We start from the raw sequence: 23,180 nt of genomic DNA, 5'->3' as shown, positions 1-23,180 counted from the left end.
CAGGGGCAGGATGCGAGAAGCCGATTATGGTGTTGGATGATTCTGGAGCATGTGCTGGTGCCATATTGAAAGCCCTGCCAGCCCTGCTTGCATTGCTGCCTTGGACTGATTTGCTGCTTGCTGTTCACTATTGAGACTGGTGTTCGAGTGACACCTGGACCTTCACCCCTCTATATGGACCCTGCTGGATGGCAGAGGCAAGACACAGGGTGGCCCCACAGTTTAGTGATGCCTCCCTCGAGATTCTCCTCCAGGCTGCAAGGGAAAGGAGGTAAAACCCCAGAGATGGGAAGAAGAGGTTTGGGGTCACCCCCTGGACAAAATTACAGTGCTACAACATCCTTTGTTCTGCAAGGTGACTGCTCCATAACTCTCTCCTTTTTAGGCATTGCAAGTGGTTACATAGGAGGGAGACATTACAACTGCACTGGCAGAAGGGGTTAAGCATCATCTTATCCTGAAAGATGCACAGCTGCATCTCGGCCACAGGCCACCCTGTTTCACAGCTCACTCCCCTTAACTCCCCTGAGAGCAGATGAGAGCATGAGCTATGTGTGAATGTCCAGTAGGGGTTGAGGGGCTGCCTCTAGCAGAACTGTCAAGTTGATCTCTCTGCGAACTATGACTTTTTCCTCCTTTCCACTTGCAGGACAAGATGGCCCGCAACAGGAGGGAGGCAGCCCGGACTGATGGACACATCCCCAATCTTTGGCCTCTCTCCACAACAGAGGAGGAAGCACTGGAATTAGTAGGGCACCAGGGCAGCCGCTTCATATATGATGGAGAGGCTGGAGTCTCTGCGCAAAAGAGTGAGGATTGTCTTCCATCGACATGCAGTTCACATCTGGAGACACACTTCAGGCATGGTTGGCATGATGAGATCTGCAAAGCCTAACCCACACGTTTGTGTTCTCTCATGCAGGTCGGCGTCTGCAGAAGACTCCAGCAGAAGGGGGACAGCCGTTAACCTCTGAGGAGGAACCGCAGTCAGAATATGTACCATCTCATGACTCTCCTGCAACTTCCAGCAGCGCAGATACTTTTACTCCGGTTGGTTTCCGCTCGGCTGTAGAATCAGGGCCACCCCTCCCTTCATGGGGAGACAACCGCACACGCGCCCAAGCTGCTGACTGAGGCTGAGACAGCTGAGGCCTCTGATAGTTGGAGTACTGTGGATGGCCAAGCCCTTGCTGAGCCCCAGGGTGATAATGAACCTCTGGTGCTGACAGCACAGAGCATGCTGGAGTTGCAGAGAGAGTTAAGGCAACATATGGTGGAGCTGCCAGTGGCCATGCCCAGCCATGAGGTGATGATGGAGGAGTCCATCCATGCCATGAGTGCTCCCATGTCTCAGGCTTGTAAGTACATGGCTTCCTCCATTGAGAAGTTGGCAACCCTCATGGACAGCCAGGTCCCATAGATGCTCGTAGACCTGCACAACATCGCCTTGGCAATGAGCTCAATGCAGCAGTGGCAAAGTGAGAGAAGGATGAGTCCCCTGGAGTCTTCTCCAGCTCCTCGTCCTTCTCCGGTCAGCAGGGAGGATCAAGTGAGACTTGAAAGGGAGGTGGAGAGGCTGACGTCCACAGCTGGTGGCTCCCCTCAGGACACCCTGAATGTGGACAGCAGCTCCTCAGCCCCTCCACCAGCAAGCCCAGCTCCAGCAGCCGCAATGCCTGAGTAGAATTACAAGAACACAAGAAATAGGAGCAGGAGTAAACCACATAGCCCATCGAGCCTGCTCCGCCATTCAATACAATCGTGGCTGACCTCAGCTTCAACTCCACTTTCACATCTGTTTGCCATATCCCTTGATCCCCTAAGAGACCAAAAATCTGTCTATCCCAGCCTTAAATGTATTCAACGATAGAGCATTCACAACCCTCTGGGGTAGAGAGTTTTAATGATTCACAACCCTATGGGTGAAGTAATTTCTGCTCATCTCAGTGCTAAATGACCGGCCCCTTATCCTGAGACTGTACCGTGTGTTTTAGATTCCCTGACTAGCAGAAACAGTGTCTACCCTATCCAGCCCCTTCAGAATATTGTATGTTTCAAGGAGATTACTTTCATTCTTCTAAACTGCAGAGAATATAGATCCAGTTTACTCGGTCTCTAATCATAGGGCAACCCCCTCATCCCAGGGACCAATCTAGTGAATCTTTGTTGCACTGCCTCCAATACAAGTATATCCTTTCTTAAATGTGTAGACCAAAACTGCACACAGTATTCCAGATGTGGTCTCACCAAAACCCTGTATATATGTAGCAAGTCCTGCATCTGTGCAGCCAGCCGGAGCCTTCCAAGCCCCAGGCAGCCAGAGGACAGCTGCGAAAGTCATCACAAGCCAAGGGGTAACATGATCAGCAGCCTCCCTCCAGCCTAGCTGCTAGCACTGGGATCACACATCATAGCAGCACACAGAAACATGTAAAAAGAACCACCTAGAGACTTGGGGGTTCATGGGAGTTTGAAATTTGACATGTGCTCTATCATATAAAGTTCTTTTGTTCTTGCAACTAACCTTCATTGTGGAAACGTGATTATTCTATCATGCATTAATTGTGAGCTGCTGACTTCACTCTTCCCCCTTAGTGGATGCCAATGTAGACACAGCAGTCATTAGAATATGATCTCGCATGGGCCATAGCATGTGGTTCAGCTGGGCACTAGGCATGGAAGACAAGTAGAAAGGAGGCGACAGACTGTATGCAGTGAGAAGAGCCTTTATTGATTTTACACTGAGAAGTGATCATGGTGGCTAGAAGCGGTTAAGTATGAGATTGTCTCTTGCCTCCTTGGCTAGTTGCTCAGTCTGCCTGGCCTCCAGTGCAAGGGCTTCGACATCCAGTGTTACTTGCTTCTCGGCCTTTTGGCTAAGATCAAGTGTAGTATCTGTTCTTATCAGTGCTTATTTGATTGAGAAGAGACCATGATCATTGCCTTTTGATCCTGGGGAAGCTTTGAGTAAAATGGCTATAACCATTTTTCGAGCTTCGGGCCAGGGAGTGCGCAACACCGTTCGGGTGGTCGTGAAGGACAAGGAAGGAGATGCACCGGTTGATCGCACCTTCTTCATCAAGAAAATTCTTTTTGATTGCTGCGGATTTCAAGCGACGGACATTTTCTGCCTGCAGGATTTCCCCAGCAGTGGATACTTCGACGTGACGTTCTGGAACGTGGCGGGATGCATCAAGTTCCTGAAGGCGTTCAAGGAGAAAGGGGACCGGGCGCCACTGTCGATCCTCACAGCGGAGCCGCTCTTCACGCTTCCATCACAACGGGACCGGGTGGTGACGATTCACCTCCACAACCCCCATGTTCCGGTGGTGGATGTACTCACCTTTCTCGCCAGGTACGTCGAGGTGGCCAGCAGCAGCACTGATGTCAATGATCTCTTTGGGATTTGGACCAGCAAGCGGCAGGTCAAGGTGACCTTGAAGGTAGATCCCAGTGGAGCCATCATCCACCCTCCCTCCAGCTTCGCTATTGGGGGAAGTCGAGGCTTCTTGGTCTACGCTGGGCAGCCCAGAGTTTGCCGCACCTGTGGCAAATCTGGTCACATGGCAGCCAACTGCAGCATGGTTGTTTGCAAGAACTGCAAGGAGGAAGGCCATCAGACCAAGGACTGTAAGCAGGCTAAGTGTTGCAACGTGTGCGGTGCGGCAGGCCATCTCTACAAAACCTGCCCCAAACGCTGCCTCAGTTATGCTCAGGCGGCAAGGCCCAAGGAAAAGCCGGGAGAAGGTTCGACGAAGGCGTCCGCTGTTCGAAAGGAGACCAGCAACCTTCTCCGCAGTGAGGAACTTCAACCTGAGAAGGAAGGGGAGGCAGCTGAAACCAGCAACCCAGCACCTACCCAGCGCCTGGAAATCCCTCCTCCACAGACAGAATCAATGGAGGAGGAGGCAGCAGATGGACAAACAGGTCAGTGGCAAGTGGTCCAGAGGAAAACCACAAGGAAAAAACACCCCAAAGCAGAACAGGCCAACACCCAAACCAGTGGCAAGAGGAGGCTATCTTCTGAATCAGACTGCAACAACTCCTCTTCACTGGACGGGGGAATGCTGGAACGACAGCCCCTTCAAAAGAGGCGGCAGAACTCCGAGATGGATGATAAAGCATCCCAGCCCCCGGGCACTGGAAGCTGTGATGGGCCCGGCGTGCCCCAACCCCAATGCGCCACACGCAATGACGTGGCCAATGCATCTCAGCTCCGGGACACCGGGTGCAAAGGCACGTCTGGCGCACCTGAGCTCCGGGAAGCCGGGAGCAGTGATGTTTTCGAGGAGGAACAGATGGAAGCAGCTGAGGACAACCCAATCCTCTCTGCCTACAAGACCCCCCCGATGTCACCCGAGCGGAACAAGCTCTGCATGAAAAAGCAGGAGGGATTTCTGAGCCCAACCAAAGTGAAACTGCTTGCGCACACGATGGGTATGCAGGAACATCCCGAAGGACTGGGACTAGCAAGGACAAATGGTATGGGAAGCAACAAATAACTTTTAAAAAATGGGTGTAAGAATTGCTTCCATTAATGTGCGTAGCATTAAATCTACTCTGCGATGTGTTTCAACCTTGGATTACCTTGCCAAGGTCAAAGCTGACCTACTGTTTCTGCAGGAGTGTGGAATACCACACCTCAGCACCTACAGGCAGTGGTCGCGGTGGTGGTCCCACGGGCCATCGATCTGGTCGGGGGGTAATGATTGCCGTTCCTCCGGCCTGGGTATTCTGCTGCGGGGAGGTAACTTCACCATCTCCGAAGTTAAGGAGGTGGTGGGCGGTCGCCTCCTCGTAGCAGACGTGATGTACAACAACGCTCTGCTCCGGTTGATCAACGTGTACGCCCCGGTACAACGCAGCGAGCGGCTGACCGTCTTCCAGCAGCTCCCACTGCAGCTGGCGACGTCCAGGCCGGTCATCCTAGGCGGTGACTTCAACTGCATCATTGATGCGGCTGGACGATCCGGCTGTGACGACAGCAAACTGGACGCTACGTCCAGATTCCTAATGGAAACAGTTAAAGATGCCAAACTGCACGACGTCTTCAGCAAACCTGCAGACGGAGCGCAGCGCAGATACACATGGTCAAGATCGGACGGGTCTGCCCGTTCCAGGATTGACTTCCTGTTTGTGTCCCGTGCTGTCACGTTCGGATCCACCGACGTCAAGCCGGTGTTCTTCTCCGACCACTGCCTCTTACTGGCCGACTGTCACTTACAGGACGACCAGCGGGTTGGCAGAGGGACGTGGAAGTTCAATGCTACACTGCTGACCCCAGAGAACATTGAGGAATTCAAAAGGGATTACAAAGATTGGAGGACCGTGAAAACGCTCTTTGAGTCTCCAGTTCACTGGTAGGAAGCGATCAAGGAGAACATCAAGAGGTTCTTCATCCACAAAGGTGTTCAGAGGGCGAGAGAGAGACAGAGGGAAATGTCCCGACTCCAGAAAATTATGCAAAATCTACTCCGGTTGCAGTCAATGGGGGTCGAGGTCAAAGAGGACCTCCAAGAGGTGAAGAGCCAGCAGGCCTCGCTCTTTGCCAAGGAGGCCTCCAAGATCACCTTCCGGTCCAGAGTCCGCTCCATCGAGCAGGATGAGACGTGCTCGCGTTACTGCTTCCAAAAGGTACACAGAGAGAGCTCTGTTATCAGCAGCCTGAAGGAATAAGATGGCTCGGTAACGTCTTCGCAGTCCGACATACTATGGATCAGCAAATCCTTTTATGCTGGGCTGTATGACGCGAAGCCCACAGACAGCAGAGCCTCCCAGTCCTTCCTGTCATCTATCACAGAGGTCTTAGATGACAGCAGGAGGGAGAGATTGGACAAGCCGCTAACTCTGGACGAGCTGACAAAGGCCGTCGAGTCCTTCGAGACGAGTAAAACTCCCGGGAGCGACGGCTTACCGGTCGAGTTGTACCCGACCCTGTGGGACTGGGTCGGCCCGGACCTGCTGGAAGTATACGAGAGTATGCTCCTGGCCGGCAGCATGGCAGAATCCATGAGGAAAGGCATCATCACCCTCATTTACAAGCGGAAGGGGGAGAGGGCAGAAATCAGAAATTGACGGCCCATCTCACTGCTTAATGTTGACTACAAGATTCTGTCCAAAGTCATAGCCAGTCGAGTCAAATCTGCTCTGGAGTTGGTGATTCACCCCGATCAGACCTGTACTGTACCCGGCAGGAAGATCTCTGATAGTCTCGCGCTACTCAGGGATACGATCACCTACGTACGGGACAGGAGGGTGGACACCTGCCTCATCAGCCTGGACCAGGAGAAGGCTTTTGACAGGATATTGCACACCTACATGATGGACGTGCTTTCCAAAATGGGGTTTGGGGAGGGAATCTGCAATTGGATCCAACTGCTCAACACAAACATCAGTAGCGCAGTCTCAATCAACGGGTGGGAATTGGAAAGTTTCCCGAGCAAATCTGGAGTCAGACAGGGCTGTCCTCTCTCCCCAGTCTTGTTTGTTTGCTGTATTGAACCCTTTGCTGAGTCTATTAGGAGGGATGCGAGTATAAGAGGGGTGACAATCCCAGGCAGCGGAGGCACTCAGGTTAAAACCTCCCTGTACATGGATGACGTCGCCGTCTTCTGCTCGGATCCGCTGTCCGTGCGCAGACTGATGAGCATCTGCGACCAGTTCGAACTGGCCTCGGGAGCCAAAGTTAACCACGGCAAGAGCGAGGCCATGTTCTTTGGGAACTGGGCTGACCGATCCTTTGTCCCCTTCACCGTCAGGTCAGATTACCTGAAGGTGCTGGGGATATGGTTTGGAAGGGCCGGGGCGTGCACCAAAACATGGGAGGAGCGAGTAGCCAAGGTACGACAAAAGTTGGGCATGTGGGGGCAGCGATATCTCTCCATTATGGGTAAGAACCTGGTCATCAGGTGCGAGGCGCTCACGTTGTTGCTCTACGTGGCGCAGGTCTGGCCCATACCCCACTCCTGCGCTGTGGCAGTCACCCGAGCCATTTTCCGCTTCATCTGGGGATCTAAAATGGACCGGGTCCGGAGGGACATGATGTTCAAATTTCTGGCCAAGGGTGGGAAAAAAGTACCCAACGTGGCCCTCATCCTGATGACCACCTTCGTGTGCGGCTGCATCAAGCTGTGTGTAGCGCTCCAGTACGCAAACTCCAAGTGTCACTACGTGCTGAGGTTCTATCTGTCCCCGGTGCTGCGAAGGATGGGCCTGGGCACATTGCCGCGGAACGCTCCATGCAGTTGGGCCGTGCCGTACCACCTATCCTTCGTGGAGCAGTTTCTGCGGGAAAACACCTTTGACCATCAGGCAGTCGTCTGCACGGAATGTCCTCAAGGCCCTACGGGAAAAGGAGACGGTGGATCCTGTCGGATGGTTCCCCGAGCAGACCGTCAAAGTCATTTGGCGGAATGCCTCATCACCAGAACTTTCAAACAAGCACCAAGACGTAGCTTGGCTGGTGGTGAGAAGGGCCCTCCCCGTCAGATCCTTCATGCACACCCGAAGTCTCGCCCCCTCCGCACAGTGCCCCCGCGTTGGCTGTGGTGGGGAAGAGACGGTCGCCCACTTCCTCCTGGAACGTGTCTTTGCAAAGCAGGTGTGGAAAGAGATGCGGTGGTTTTTGTCGAGGTTCATCCCAAGCAGCTCTGTAACATAGGAGTCTGTGCTCTACGGGCTGTTCCCAGGGACGCACACCGAGACAAACATCAATTGCTGCTGGAGGACTATCAATTCGGTGAAAGACGCCCTTTGGTCTGCCCGAAACTTGCTGGTCTTCCAGCGCAAAGAGTTGTCCACCGCCGAATGTTGCAGACTGGCACATTCCAAGGTCCAGGACTACGTGCTGAGGGACACATTAAAGCTTGGGGCAGCCGCAGCAAAGGCTCAATGGGGAAAGACCACAGTGTAAGGACCCCCACCAAGCTGAACTGAGGGGCTGGATCCATGGGAAACCCCTCAAACTTGATATTTTCATTTGCTGTAAATGTAAAACTGTAATTGGCATGACAATAGTGAAAGGGAAGGGTTGTGAAGAAACTCATGATAGAATAGAAGGAAACTGATCTCCCTTGCAATGTTTGTATTTTTTGGTGCTGATTGAAACTGTTTGGCAATGTAATTTTTGCAGATTTTTATGAATAAAGTATATTTTGAAAATAAAAAAAAAACTTGCTCATTAGCCTCCTCTGCATCTTCCTCATTGGTGGAGGAGTGTCATTCAATCATGTTCTTGTCATGCAAGGCCTCCCCCTCTGCAGTGCTAGATTGTGCAGAGCACAGCAGACCACCACGATATGCAAGACCCTTGTTGGGGCATACTGCAGAGCTCCACCGGATCGATCTAGGCAGTGGAGCCTCATCTTCAGCAGCCCAATGGTCTGCTTGATGGTCGCTCAGGTGGAGCCGTGGCAAGTGTTGTATCTCTCCTTTGCTACATTGTGAAGGCTCCTCACAGGCTTGAGTAGGTATGTCTTCAATGGGTAACCTTTGTCTCTGAGAATCCATCCCTGAAGGCAACCTGAAAAGCTGTGGCACCTGGGACTGCCAAAGTATGTAGGCATCATGGCTGCTTCCCGGAAAGTGGGCACAAACCTGCAGGAAACACTTTCGGTGGTCGCAGACCAGTTGAACATTGATGGAATGGAAGCCCTTCCTGTTGATGAAGGCAGCTGGATGGTCAGCTGGAGCCACGATGGCCACATGCAAACAGTTTATCACACCTTGCACCTGGGGGAATCCAGCAATGGCCCTGAATATGATGGCCCTCTCGGCCTGACTGTTAGGGTTGGTCCAGTAGTGTACATAGTCTCCGGTCCTCTTGACCAGGGCAATGGTCACTTCCTTGATGCAGTTGTTGGCTACTGCCTCGGAGACCCCACACATGTCCCCGTAGATCCTTGGAATGATCCAGACGCATGAAAGTTTAATGCCACTGTGATCTTTAAGGTCACTGGCATAGGGTGACCTCCAAATTCCATAGGTCGTGACTCATCCTGCAGCAGGGCACATGATTTGATGACGGCCTCCCTGGAGAGCCATAGTCTTCACTGACAATGCCACTCGGACAGGTAGCTGATTCAAATCCGGTACAGTCTCTGGCAGATTAAAGCCCTTCTTGGCATGGCCAGCTGCTGCTGCTCTCGTTGTGGAGCTTCATGGGCATGCGCAGCTGCCTCCTGGCCCTCCCTCCATCAGAGGCAGTGCAACACGCCACAGGGGTCCAAAAACACAGAGTGTATGAAATCCATGCCAGGTGTCCAGTGGGCCTCCACAACACTGTCAATGCAGAGATAACCCTGTCATGGCAACTGTGCTTTTGCTACTTCTCCTGGCAGACTCCCTGATGGCCGTCAGTGACCACCCTTGCTGATAGCCGACCCTCTCATTCAGCAGTATTGGCATCCAACTCTCTCACCCAACAGTTTGGACACCCAAAACAACCCGAAACAAAGCAACTCTCCTTACAGACCACCCTAGACCCTGTTCAGCTGGTTCTCCCACCCATGACTCTGCTCACACAGCATTCCCACCAAAGACCACGACCTTCCCAGGCAGAGTGCACAATACTGGAGGCCAACAATGGCCTCCGCTCCCCCCTCTCCCCCGATGCAGTGTTGGTCATAGCTGCCTACCCAGCAAGGCACCAAGGCCTTGCCTCGGTGCCGCCAGCATTCAACGGCTAAGAATCCAAAGGCATGTGAAGGCCGCTCATCATCCACATAATCACAAGCCTGCCTTGAGTCACGATGAATTGCATGCTAATGTGGTAAAATTAAGTGCTAAGCAATGAAAATTGCATTTCCGTTGTGTCGAGGCGCTAAGGCTGCCTTGGTGCTTTCCCGCTGCTGACGAAATCTGGAACCAACCTCATGACATCGGATTTCCAGGCGGACACTTCTGACGCTATTCTCTGGCCTCTCATGCCACCATTCCCACTCCAAACAGCTGCACTAAATTCAGCCCACATGATTCTATGCGCCCCACATATTAACAGGGAGTTGTTCCATAATTGTAATAGCCACCACTCCATCAACATCCAGCTAGTGTATGACCATGCCCAGAAGATCTTCTCAGTGAATGCCCACTATCTTGGCAGCAGCCACGACACATTCATCTTGTGTCCATCAGCCATATCCGCCATCTTTAGGCAAACATGGCTGCTGGGTGACAAGGGATACCTGCCCTACACCTAGCTAATTGACCTTTCTCTGCCACTCCAACATGTGAGGACAACGCACCTATAATAAGAACCAATTAGCAACCAGTAACATGGCGAAGCGAATCATCAGCATACTGAAGCAATGATTCCACTGTCTGGAACATTTGAGGGAAGCCCTCTAGTACTCACCAGAGTGTATCTCCAAGCTCGTGGTGATCGGCTGTGTCTTCCATAGCCTTGCTATGATGAGGGCGCAGCACTGTCACCAGGCCTTTGGAGACCACCTAGGAGGAAAAGCTGGGGGAGAAGAAGTAAAATGAGCAGGAGGAAGATGAGCAAGGCAGGAGGTATCCAGGACACCTTTGCTCCAGACGAACTGCCTGTGAGCAGATACTCAGACTCCAGTTCCCTACTGCATTCCCTTAGTGCCTGTCTTGCGGGTGCCTTTGCCTGTCCTAGTGTTCCTATGCAATGCTACCACAGCGACTGCAGCATGGCAGGTAGAAAGCTGCTGACTTTCACTGGGGAGACTCCAAATGGCACTGGTATCTGCAGTCATGATGAAAGCAGTCTCAGCCTGCATGGCATCAAGCTGAGCTTCTGCTGCAGTGGAAGCTGAAATATCAGCCATTAGACATTGCATCAAGTGCTATCATGGAGTTGGCCATCACTTTGACAGTGAAGGATACTCTCCACGCTCTGTGAAAAATCTGCGCCAAGTTGAAGCTAGAGTCCTCCATGCTCTTTGAAAGTGCGAAGAGGCTCTGAAGCAGGCCTGTCAATGCACCAAGCACCTCTGTATGCATGCCCATCAGTGTTCTCCTGCATGTTGCCATATTGAAAACCTCTTCTGAGTCCCCTGTAGCAGACCTCGTCTGCAACCTTGCTCTCTGGGTATAAAGCAAGTGGTCCATGGTCACACTATTTGCACCTTGCACTTCATGCCAGGTAGTAGGAAGAGGGTGAGGTGGGATCTGAAAAGGGACATAAGGCAGGAATTTACAGTTATTCTGAAAGTTCTCAGTAATGCCGGATGCAACAGCCTCAGTCACAGCCAGCGCCTTGATGCGGAGCATCATCCCCTTCAGAAGACTCTGTTGATGCAGGCATGCCTGTCCCCCACTGGTTCTCTGCTACTCCCTGTGGTGATGGGCCACTTTGTCCTGCAACAGAGAGGGAAGAATGTCACAGAGTTTGTTGGAATGTGTTTGGGCGACATGTCTGCCATAGCTGAATAGCTGAAAGTATGTGGAAGCAGTGGGTTTGAGGCTTGCAGCAGTGGTAAGTGTGTGAGATGAGCATCTGAGTGTTAGGCAAGAGCCCTGATTGCTGATGGGTGAGTGATGGAATTGTGGTGCATTGAGCAGCATGAGAGATTGGTGGTGTGATGTGTAGGAGATGACATGTAAAGATGCATTCACGTGTCGATCACAAGTGTGAGATTATTGAACATTTTCTGGCAATGCAGCCAGGTCCTCAGGGCCAGACGCTGGGAATTGACCCCTGTCACCATGTGCGTCCATTCCCTTCTAAGGGCATGCCTTGAAAGCCTCCTGGTCCCTCCATGGAAACATGGTGGTTCTCCTCCTTTCCACCTTCATCACTACTACTGTTATGAATGCTGGACTTTGTAACATGATTATGTTTTAAAAACTGTTTTTTAAAAGTTTAAGATGGATTCAGATAAATTGGGTGACCTCACATCCACACTGCTTAAAGACAAGACAGAAATCTTGCTTACCAGGACAACAGATAAAACAGCTCAAAGACAGTTTTTTGAAAAACAGAGACTGTACCTGCAGAGCAATGGGTTTCACCCTCCCAGATATCCAGATCATAAACAAGGAGCCAGTGATTCTGAGGATGCAAAAATGCATGGCAGCTGCAAACACCTGGAAACAAAGGAAGGCCCAGGTGGCTCTGCTGAAACCAGACTTCTGGACTTTGCACATTGTAAAAGGTCAATGAGCTATTGACTTTTGATTCCAAACAAATTTAACAGATTTTCTGAAGGTAGACAGGCTGTAAGAAAGGAAACCACTTGTTGCAGCCTCAGAGCAGACTGCAAAAAAGGAAACCAACCAGAGGTGGCAGGCTCAAGACAGAGAGAAGGAATAGCTACTCTCGGAAGCCTAATGCAGCGAAAGCCTGTAAAGACTGGAACCTGCTTGGGAAGTTGAAGTTTGTGCAAAAGGAAAAGACCAACAGGCTCACCAAGGATCACCTTATTTACAGATATCCAGATTGGAAGTGCTTGGAGAACTGAGCAAAGAGGATATTGGCTTTGGAAAAGGTCTGGGAGATCCAACTGAGAGGAGTTTTGGACATTTAACTGCAAAGATTCCACCACCAGAGAGGACTGTGTAATGTATAAGTGTGGTGTGAGGATTTAAAGTGTTTTAATAAGTAAAGAAAATACTTTCCATTGTAATTTGGGGTATCGGCTACTTCCAAAGTATTATTTAGTTAATGGGGATTTCTTTTAGTTTAATTGTTATAATAAATGTCTAAAAACATGAAATCTTGTCTTGTAATTCTTACAATTGGTCTGGGGGTTCATATCTCATATTTCAATTTCACTGAGGTGGTAACAATACCTCCAGCATCACATCAGAAAACCAGGAAGCCCAGGAAAGAATCACTGACCTGAAACATTAACTCTGCTTCTCTCTCCACAGATGCTGCCAGACCTGCTGAGTATTTCCAGCATTTCTTGTTTTTATTTCAGATTTCCAGCATCTGAAGCATTTTGCTTTTATTTTAACCCTTTCTCTTTCCTGTTCGTTCATTTGCTGTGCTTTTCCTTCTAGCCAAACCTTCCAGATACAGTTGCAGCAGATCCAGTTGTGTGACTGCAGCTCCCCTTCAAAAGGGAGCATCTGCCTTTAAGATGTCCAGGCTATGTGTAGTATGAGGTATGCAGACTGCTGAGCCCCGAGTTTACGTGCTGCCTGCCTCAACGGGACTGGGTGCTAGGTAATTGGGCATTGCGAATCCTGCACTGAAAAACAGGCCTTATGAAATTTTCCCACCTTTCTCTTTATTCCATGCTCCACAGTTCATTTAGTTACTCTCTCCTGTGCCTCCATCTTTTCATCATAGTTGTCAAGAACTATGTACTTGGGCAGCTGCAGAAACAGGGTTTTCCTGCATTGATTTCTTCTGCCTCATCTACTCCCCTTGCAGGCATTTCAAATAAAATCAAATATGAGAACATAATTTAATCTTTTCATACCTACCATATGTATGACTTTTCCTGCTGTTGTATTCGTATATTAGTAGGTGATTAATTCTTGCCATTGTTTAATCATTCACTTCCTCTGCACCAGTTCTTATCACATTTCCACAATCCTCACTTTATCATTCCTTGTTACCTCCTTACAATTCATCTAGCTTTCCTACTTCTCTTTGATTCTTTTTTTATTTTGAATTCAGTTTCTATCCTACTTAAGGAGCCCATTTAATGTCAAAGCCCACTTAATATAATGCAGAGTTGGCAGACATAAAGGATTAAGAACAAAGGCACAATTCTAAATTTGTGAAATCCCATTTAAACAGTAGAAAGACTCAAAAAATGAGCTACTCCCATTTTGACCATGCAGTCATTTGTAATTTCAAGCTAGTGCTTCTAACAATCAAAGAGATTGGCAGTCAGCACATGAATAAGAGCTAATGAATTGCTGAAAAGTTAAAATGCAGAGGCAGCATGCTGGTTAATGTTTAAAACTACTGCTTTCATATCTTATACGCTTTGAGGTAATGAAATTGCGCATCATTATTGCAATATATTCTGCTCTTCAGAGTATCTTTTGATAATGTAGCTTCAAGTTATTAATCGTTGCAGTTGTATATCTTGCAGCTATTGAATATTGGCATCATGCAGTAAAGTTTTAGTTTATTCCCTATCATGTTACATAGTGCTTACTGCTATCATTGAACACCTATGATAAATTTATGTAATTTTCTGGCCTACAGCAGTGTCAGAAATTAGAATCTTGAAATACTGAAAACCACAGCAAACTTCAAAGGACATTGATTTTTTTTTTGTCAAACTCTTGGGTATCCAATGATGCTGCAGTGATTAGTTTGCAGGTAGTTTCATAAGCTGTGTAACAGTTTAAGCCCACTCCATTCAAAACAGTGGAAGATTGCATTTGAAGAATTTCTCCCAAAGTGATGGCAGAGAATTTCCAGCAATTGCACAACTTGGATTTCCTACATTCTCAATGGCCAATTGCATCAAGGTACATTACCATAGAATTGAGGGTGATTGTTCTTTGCTTTGCTTCTGGGTGACAGTTACTTGTCATAATACACAATCCGTTCCTTATGTATTGCCCTGGGATTTTTGGGCTTTGCCCAGGGTGGGGATGAAATGTTTATGCTTATGGCAGATGCAACCATGCAACTCCCATGCAAATGCATTAAGATTATTGTTCTGTTTCATTTTCTGGTTCCACTGGATGTTATACCTTCTATATTTGTCACCAGCTTTTCCTTACTGTCACTAACTGGCATCAGCATGGTTTGCTGTTTGGTACATGACAGAAGAGCAAAAGTGAGGTTAAAAATTATGATTCTTGATCAGGGGGATTCACTAGAGAAAAAAATATGATGGCAATTCCTCATCGTCTGGGTTGTGGGAGCCCGTAAGGCCCTCACACCGTATAAGACTAGCCACCCTACCAACCTAAATGGATATAAAGATTTATACGGCCATGAAATAAACTTTCCTGTGATGGCCAGTCTGACTATTAATGAATCTTTGAATCCTTCTGTTACTTCACACTATTCTCCAAGGGAAGAGTGTGAAGATACTAAAGCAACAATGACTAGAGAAAAGCATGTACAACCTTTCAACATGATAGAAGAACAGTGGCTTACCAAAGAAAAATATAATTTCACTCGGTAATATTATTCCTGGATATGGTTTATTTCGAATAAATGGGTTGAAACTATAACATGTGAAGAGTTTAAAGAGCACCATACTCAACAAAAACTGTTTGTTAATTTCATCTGAAGCCTGAAATATTTTTTGACCTTTAACCATGCTTTGGCCCATGATATCCATTGTAATACATACATTTAGAGTTTTTAATTGCTTATGGTAAGTTTATTTTCCTTTCTTTTTCGGCCATATTTCTCCATTCAGCTTTGCCTTCAGTGCAGTGATAGAGTTCTTGCTGGGAACAGCTTCACTGTGCTGAGCATCCTCTGGTGTGCCATTTAAATGGCCATTCTTTATGTGTAATCATAGACAGTGAATGCCAGTAGGCATTTTTATTGCAATGGGTGTCTTAGCTGAGGATAATTATTTTCTTATCAGAATGCTCACATCTCCAGTAGAGATTATAGGATAGCATTCGGGAGGAATTTTCCCTTCTCAGGCCAACTGTAACATCCTTATTACTACCTGGCACATGGGCTAATTCAACACAGACAAAGGATAGGACCTGAGACTTTCCTAGCCAGCCAAACCATTGGGACAGGGAAGAACAAAATAAAAATGGGAACAATCTGCAGGAATCAACTCAGCAGAGGTATCTGATTGGTTTCAGTGGAAAATACCCTTCAACTATCAAGACACAAAGGAATATATGGTTTGCATACTGCTTCCACCTTTAATCTTGTGTGTAGTTCTAGGCATTATAACAGACAAGGAATTTTCTGAACTTGTATGGAGTACAAAGAAAGGCAAATAAAATGGGTTTGGGCACCTGAGCTATGAGGGAAAACTACGGGTTATTAACAATCCTTATATTGCAATAAAGGAAGCTTTGAGGTCATCTTAATGAGTCTTTAAAATTTTAATGTGAACACATTCTTTACTAACTTGAGCTCAAGGACAAGTGGACGTCATTTCAATTTTAGATCAGAAAAGGTATGATGTAACAGTGACATTTGAAATAAATGGGGTAACTTCTCCATTAAAATAACAATATCCAACCTCTTTTGCTCCATCATGGACTCTGCCCAATTTATTTCATCTCCCGAGGAAAAGTTCCACAAGAATCTTTCCCCTCCTAGAAGTTAAAACCAGAATTCCTATGAAACCATACATCCTGAATAATTCATCCCAGATCAGATGCCTTTCTTAGCAAAACATTTGTATGATCCCAGCAGCTCAGGAACCAGGTTATACACAACTTTCGATCGTCTCAAATGATCGATTGGCTTAAAGTTCAAACATGTGGTTTAAAAACATTTATAGTTAAATATCAAAAAGGAATAAGAGCTGGATTCAAGTCACAGATAGTGATATTGATACTCTAGGTGATGGTAATACTAATGTTACAACCAGGTGAGAAAGGTGTCTAGGGGTCTGTCACTATCTTCACCTGGTCTTATTGGCACAGGGTTTAATTTTAAACACATTGTGTTTTGAGCTCCCCTTTGTGAATCCTTGTTCACAACTTTCCAATTATAAGGCAAAGAAATGAGCACAAACAGGCTTTCTTTGGTTTAAAGAAGAAAGATTAAATTTATTAAACCTTAAACCTAAGCTCTAATACGGTTAGCGCCTGCGGATATACGACGCTAGCATACACACACGATACACGCATGCAAATAGCAACAGAAAAGAGAAGAAAAGATAAGTAGAACAGTTTGAGGCAATCTCTTGTTACTGTGCTTCAAGCTCGCTGTAGTCCTTGATTGAAGATATGGTCTCACGTTTTGTTGGGGCCCAGTGTTCCTTTTAAACCTTATTCACGTAGGAGTCCTTTTCTCCCTTTGAGTTCACATGTCTTCAATGGTTTCCGAAGCTGGTGAGAGCGAGATGAAGGCAGAAAGGAGAGAGGTCTTATCAAACCAGGAGCCAGGAGCTTTCTGAGTTTGAATGCTTTGTTTTCTCCAATTTAAAACTCTCTGTTCAAAACTCTGCAACAGCCAGTTAGTCATCTGACTAAAACTGATCCGACCTCTTCTGTGTATTGGGGAAGCAACCACTGGGTCCCCATTGTTTCACCATTGTTTGGTATTATGCAGATGTCCTTCTGGTCAGGGTTTGCAATATGAAATTTTTGTTCATGTGGCGAAATAATGTGTGCCTCAGTCTTGGAAGCTGGAGGGGTTTGCCTGACACTAAAATAACTAAAGTAGTTACAGCAGGAGTGACAAATAAGAATCATGTTAAGTTAACCAGTGTTGAGAAAGACAGCATCAGGGCAGAATGAGACGTTAGGGTCTCTAACCAACATAAGTGTTTGATATAATAATGTACGAAACATAGGAAATAAATTGTGTGAAATAGAGACTTAGCCACAAAGGAAGATATACTTGCCTTAAATGAGCTTCAATGAATGCTCACTAGATTGATTCCTGGGATGAGAAGGTTGACCTATGAGAAGAGATTGAATAGACTAGGCCTATAGTCCATACAGTTTAGAAGAATGAGTGGTATCATTGAAACATATAACATTTTTAGCGAGCTTGACAGGGTAGATGCTGAGAGGCCATTTTGCCTGGCTGGAGAATCTAGAAGTATGGGTCATAGTCCCAGGATAAGGAGTTGGCCATTTCAGATTGAGATCACTGGAAATGTATTCACTAAGAGGGTTGTGAATCTTTGGAAGTCTTTTCCCCAGAGGGCTACGGACCTAGTTGTTGAATATATTCAAGATTAAGGTGGATAGGTTTTTGGGCACTAAGGGAATCAAGGAATATGGGGATAAGACAGGAAAGTGGACTTCATGTAGATCAGCCATGAACTTATTGAATGGTGGAGCAGGCCTGAGGGCCCACATGGCCTATTTCTGTTCCTATTTGTTCTGTTCGTATGACATGGCAGCCATTATTGACACATGCTGGTCATGATTGGAAGTTAAATATTCCAGGTTATAAGGTTTTAGAAAGGATAGGGAAACTGGAAGGGGAGCATAAGTAATCTTACTGATTAAACATACTATAATATAAAGATAGGGGATACAGGTAGGAGAAAGCAATCAGTGGATACACTATGGTTAGAATTGAGGAATAAGAGTATTAAAATTGTAATGGGAGTTGTCTACAGGCATCCTGATAGAAACAATGAAGTGACAGAATGTATTAATTCAAAGATTAGAAAGGCTTATAGCAAAAACAGAATTGTTTTAATGGGAGACTTTAAGTTTCATACAGATTGGGAAGAGCAGAGCAGCTTAATACAGAAAAGTGGTGAATCTCTCGACTCCATTCAAAAGCTAGTTTTCTGGATTTTACATTGCCCCAGACATCAGGGGTCGTGGCAGGGGGTCCGGAAAATGCCTCTAGCAGAGGCCCGCCACGGGCCTTAACACCAGGAAGGCCTGGCCCAATATTGCCAGCGACAGAGCAACCTTGTGACAGCCTCCCCCTCCACTCGGTGGCGGGAGCCAGATTTACGTAGGTAAATATATTTAAATGAATTAATTAATTACTTACCTGCTCCCGTCGTCCATTCCGGTGCCATATCGGTGCCAGTGGCCGGCACTCCCCTGCCTTCGGATACCCGTGCGGGTACCTGAGTAGGAACACTGGGGGAGGGGGCAGCAGGTAGGTTTTTCAGTGCAGGGTGGGAGGGAACACGGTCAGATTAATTTTATTGGTCTAGGGGGTGGTGGGAAGGGTTAAAGTTTAGAGTTTTAGTTTTAGAGATACAGCACTGAAACAGGCCCTTTGGCCCACCGAGTCTGTGCCGACCATCAACCAACCATTTATACTAATCCTACACTAATTCCATATTCCTACCACATCCCCACCTGTCCCTATATTTCCCTACCACCTACCTATACTAGGGGCAATTTATAATGGCCAATTAACCTATCAACCTGCAAGTCTTTTGGCATGTGGGAGGAAACCAGAGCACCCGGAGGAAACCCACGCAGACACAGGGAGAACTTGCAAACTCCACACAGGCAGTACCCAGAATTGAACCCGGGTCGCTGGAGCTGTGAGGCTGCGGTGCCGCCCAAATATTCTGGCTTTAGTATAGAAATTTTGGTTCAATTGACCCCTGAAGTACTTTCTTATCGTTACTTCAATTTTCGAGCTTTAATAGATTTCATATAGAGCATTAAAATGTAAACACTTCCAAAGCTTGAAATTTTACACAAGGACTTGGAAATAATTTGTCCAGTTCTTGTGTTCTACGATCTTTAGATGGACAGTACTTAATCTTGACCTGTAAAGTCTAAAATATATTCAAAATTGAGTGTGTTTGCAACATTCCAATGGTATTGCACCCAACTTCTTGAAGCATATTAAACTGAGAAAGGCAGTGTTTTCCTAACTGAGTTCATTTTTCAATTCAAAAAAATCAAGTAAAATTTTTGAAATACAACATCTAATTATTTCACTTGATTTTGACATCAGTTAAAACAGCTTCCAATTCTAAAGTTCCATGAACTTTGGGGGGTGGGGGGGGTGCGAAGGTCGGCAGCACAAGGTAAGTGTTTGGGGTTTGGAGAGGGTAGGTGATTACTTCCATGCTTATTGGGGGGGGAGGGGTGGGAGAGAGTTGGGATCACTTTATGTATTTTTTAAAAATGAGTAGTACTTTAAAAATTTAAATTGTAATATAGGGCTCGAAGCCCTTTAAAAATGTGTCGGTGCCTGCGCAGTGGCGCCTGACACCATTGCTGGGGATGAACCGCTTGCCCCTTCCATGTCATTGGGGGGTGGGGGGGGTGGTCCGCCCTGGCCATCTCAATGAACCGCCACGCTGAACATCGCGGCGGCTGAGCGGACAGCCATTTTTGAAGCTCTCCGCTGAGATTGGCGGCGAGCTGATAAAATCCAGCCCAATATGTTTTAAGACCAACAAGAGGGCAGGCCAGCCGAGATTTAATAATGAGTAATGAGCCAGTAGTTAATAATCTAACAGAAAGGGAACATTTATCTAACAATGATCATAATATGATCAAATTCAATGTTAGATTTGAAAAGGAGAAATGTAATACAATTACTAATTCTTGATTTTATTAAGGCTACTTTTAACAGGATGAGACAGAGACTGACTGACAGCAGCAAATGGTCAAATCTGTTGTCGGGAAAACTGCAGATGAACGATGGGAGATGTTCAAAACAGAATTTAGTTTGATACGGGACCAGTAAGTACCCCTCAGGGACAAGAGCTTTACTTTCCAAATAAAACAGAGACAATTGACAAAAGAGGTGAGAGATAACAGGAAACTTTAGGAAAGAGCATATAAAAGAGTGAAGTACAGTGTAGGTCCATGGAAAGGTATAAAGAACATCAAAAGAAGACAAAAAAAATAGGAAGAGCTGCAAAAATAGAATACAAAAAGAAACTTGAAAAGGATATCAAAGTTAACTCAAAAATTTTTACAGTTATATTAGCAAAAAGGAGGGTCATCAAGGGTAATGTGCGTCCTTAAAAACAGGTGCGGGAAATATTGCAAATGAAATAAGGAAATGGCAGGTTTGTTCACTCAATACTTTGTGTCAGTTTTCACATATTTTCACTGGCACTCACTAAATCCAAACATAAGCAGTTGAACAGTATTAGAAATATATAATGGCAACAAAGATTAACAAATTTCCAGGATCTGATTGTGGATAATTCAGGGGTTGAAAGGAAGTTGATGAGGAGATTGCAGATAATTTAACCAAACGAACCTATTTGAATTGTTTGAGCAAGTAACTAAAGTTGTAGACAGGGGAATGTCTAATATGGACACACAAGTGGGCATAAACTTAAGGTGATTGGCAAAAGAACTGGAAGCACCTTGAGGAAAAACTTTTCTATGCAATGACTGGTTAGGATTTGGAATGTACTGCCTGATGGGGTGGTAACAACAGATTCAATAGTAGCTTTTAAAAGGGAATTAGATAAATACTTAATGGAGAAAAAAAAATTGCAGGGATATGGGGAAAGAGCAAGGCTGTGGGATTGTTGGATTGTTTTTCGAAACAACCAGCCAGGGTCGGCAGCCTGTGCCGTATTATTCTATGATTCAATGATTTTTAGAAGAGAGTTGATAAGGTTCCACATAATTTTTTAGCTAAAGCTAAAGCTCATGGAATTGAAGACAAATTATTGACCTGGTTAGGAGATTGGTATAACACAGAAAGTAGGCATAATGGATATATATACAAGTAAGGCAGATGAATTGAGGGTGTTGATTAACATGATATAATAATATATTATTGCCATTTCAGAGACATGGTTGAGGGAAGGGCAGGACTGGCAGCTTAATATTCCAGGGTATAGAATCTTCAGGCATGCCAGGGGTGAGAGAGGTGTAAAAGAGGAGGTGGCATTGCACTATTGATCAAGGAGTCAATTACTGCAGTAAGGAGGGATGATATCTTAGAAAGTTCCTCAAATGAGGCCATACGGGTTGAACTTTAAAACAAGGGGGCAATCACTTGGCTGGGAGTGTATTACAGGCCACCAAACAGTCAGGGAGAGATAGAGGAGCAGATATGTCGGCAAATCTCAGAGAGGTGCAAAAATAATAGGGTAATAATAGTAGGGGATTTCAACTTCCCAATATTAACTGGGATAGTCTTAGTGCAAAAGGCTTCAAGGGGGCGGAATTCTGAAAGTGCATCCAGGAGAGCTTTTTGAGCCAGCACATAGAAAGTCCTACAAGAGAAGGGGCAGTACGGAACCTAATCTTAGGGAATGAAGCCGGTCAAGTGGTAGAAGTGTCAGTGGGGGGGCATTTCGGGGATAATGACCATAACTCTGTAAGATTTAAGGTAGTTATGGAAAAGGACAAAGATGGACTGGAAATAAAGGTACTAAATTGGGGGAAGGCCGATTTCAATATGATAAAACGGGGCCTGGCCAAAGTGGACTGGGAGCAGCTACTTGTAGGAAAGTCTACACCAGACCAGTGGGAATTGTTCAAAAAGGAAATAGTGAGAGTTCAGGGCCAACATGTTCCTGTAAAGGTGAAAGGTAGGACCAATAAGTCCAAGGAACTCTGGATGTCAAGGGATATAGAGGATTGGATAAGGAAAAAAAAGGAGGCTTATGGCAGATTCAGAGGGCTGAAAACAGCAGAGGCCCTAGAGGAGTATAGAAAGTGCAGGGCGGTACTTAAAAAGTAATTAGGAGAGCGAAGAGGGGGCATGAAAAAACACTGGCGGGCAAGATAAAGGAAAATCCCAAGGCATTTTATAAGTATATTAAGGGCAAGAGGATAACCAGAGAAAGAGTAGGGCCCATTAAGGACCAACATGGCAATGTGTGTGTGGAGCTGGAGGATGTAGGTGAGGTTTTAAATGATTATTGTTCATCTGTGTTCACTATGGAGAAGGACGATATAGGTGTAGAGATCATGGAGGGGGCTTGTGATATACTTGAACAAATTAGCATTGAAAGGGAGGAGGAATTAGTGGTTTTATCAGGCTTAAAACTGGATAAATCCTCAGGTCCAGATGAGTTGTATCCCAGGCTGCTATGTGAGGCAAGGGAGGAGATAGCAGGGGCTCTGACACAAATTTTCAAATCCTCTCCAGCCACAGGAGAAGTGCCAGAGGACTGGAGGACAGTGAATGTGATACCATTATTCAAGAAGGTTAATAGGGATAAACCAGGTAATTACAGGCCAGTGAGTCTAATATCAGTGGTAGGGAAACTATTGGATAAAATTCTGAGGGACAGGGTTAATCTCCACTTGGAGAGGCAGGGATTTATCAAGGATATTCAGCATGGCTTTGTCAGGGGGAGATTATGTCTAACAAATTTGATTGAATTTTTCGAGGAGATGAGGGTAAAGCAGTTGATCTAGTCTACATGCACTTCAGTAAGACTTTTGATAAGGTCCCACATGGGAGATTGGTCAAGAAGGTAAGAGCCCATGGGATTCAGGGCAATTTGGCAAATTGGATCCAAAATTGGCTTAGTGGCAGGAGGCAGAGAGGTGATGGTCGAGGGTTGTTTTTGTGTTTGAAAGCCTGTGCCCAAAGGTGTACTGCAGGGATCAGTGCTGGGACGCTTGCTGTTTGTAGTGTACATTAATAATTTAGACGTGTATATAGGAGGTATGATGAGTAAGTTCGCAGATGACACAAAAATTGGTGGTGT

At 46.4% G+C, this 23,180-nt stretch overlaps 1 pseudogene; it reads left to right on the top strand.

The window, feature by feature from the left end:
* Positions 1-2,856: 2,856 nt before the first annotated feature.
* On the top strand, positions 2,857-2,965 carry LOC137369484 (U2 spliceosomal RNA; annotated as a pseudogene).
* Positions 2,966-23,180: the final 20,215 nt, after the last annotated feature.

Source organism: Heterodontus francisci, chromosome 4 (assembly GCF_036365525.1).
Source record: "Heterodontus francisci isolate sHetFra1 chromosome 4, sHetFra1.hap1, whole genome shotgun sequence".
NCBI lineage: Eukaryota > Metazoa > Chordata > Chondrichthyes > Heterodontiformes > Heterodontidae > Heterodontus > Heterodontus francisci.
This window is presented reverse-complemented; position numbering and strand designations above follow the sequence as displayed.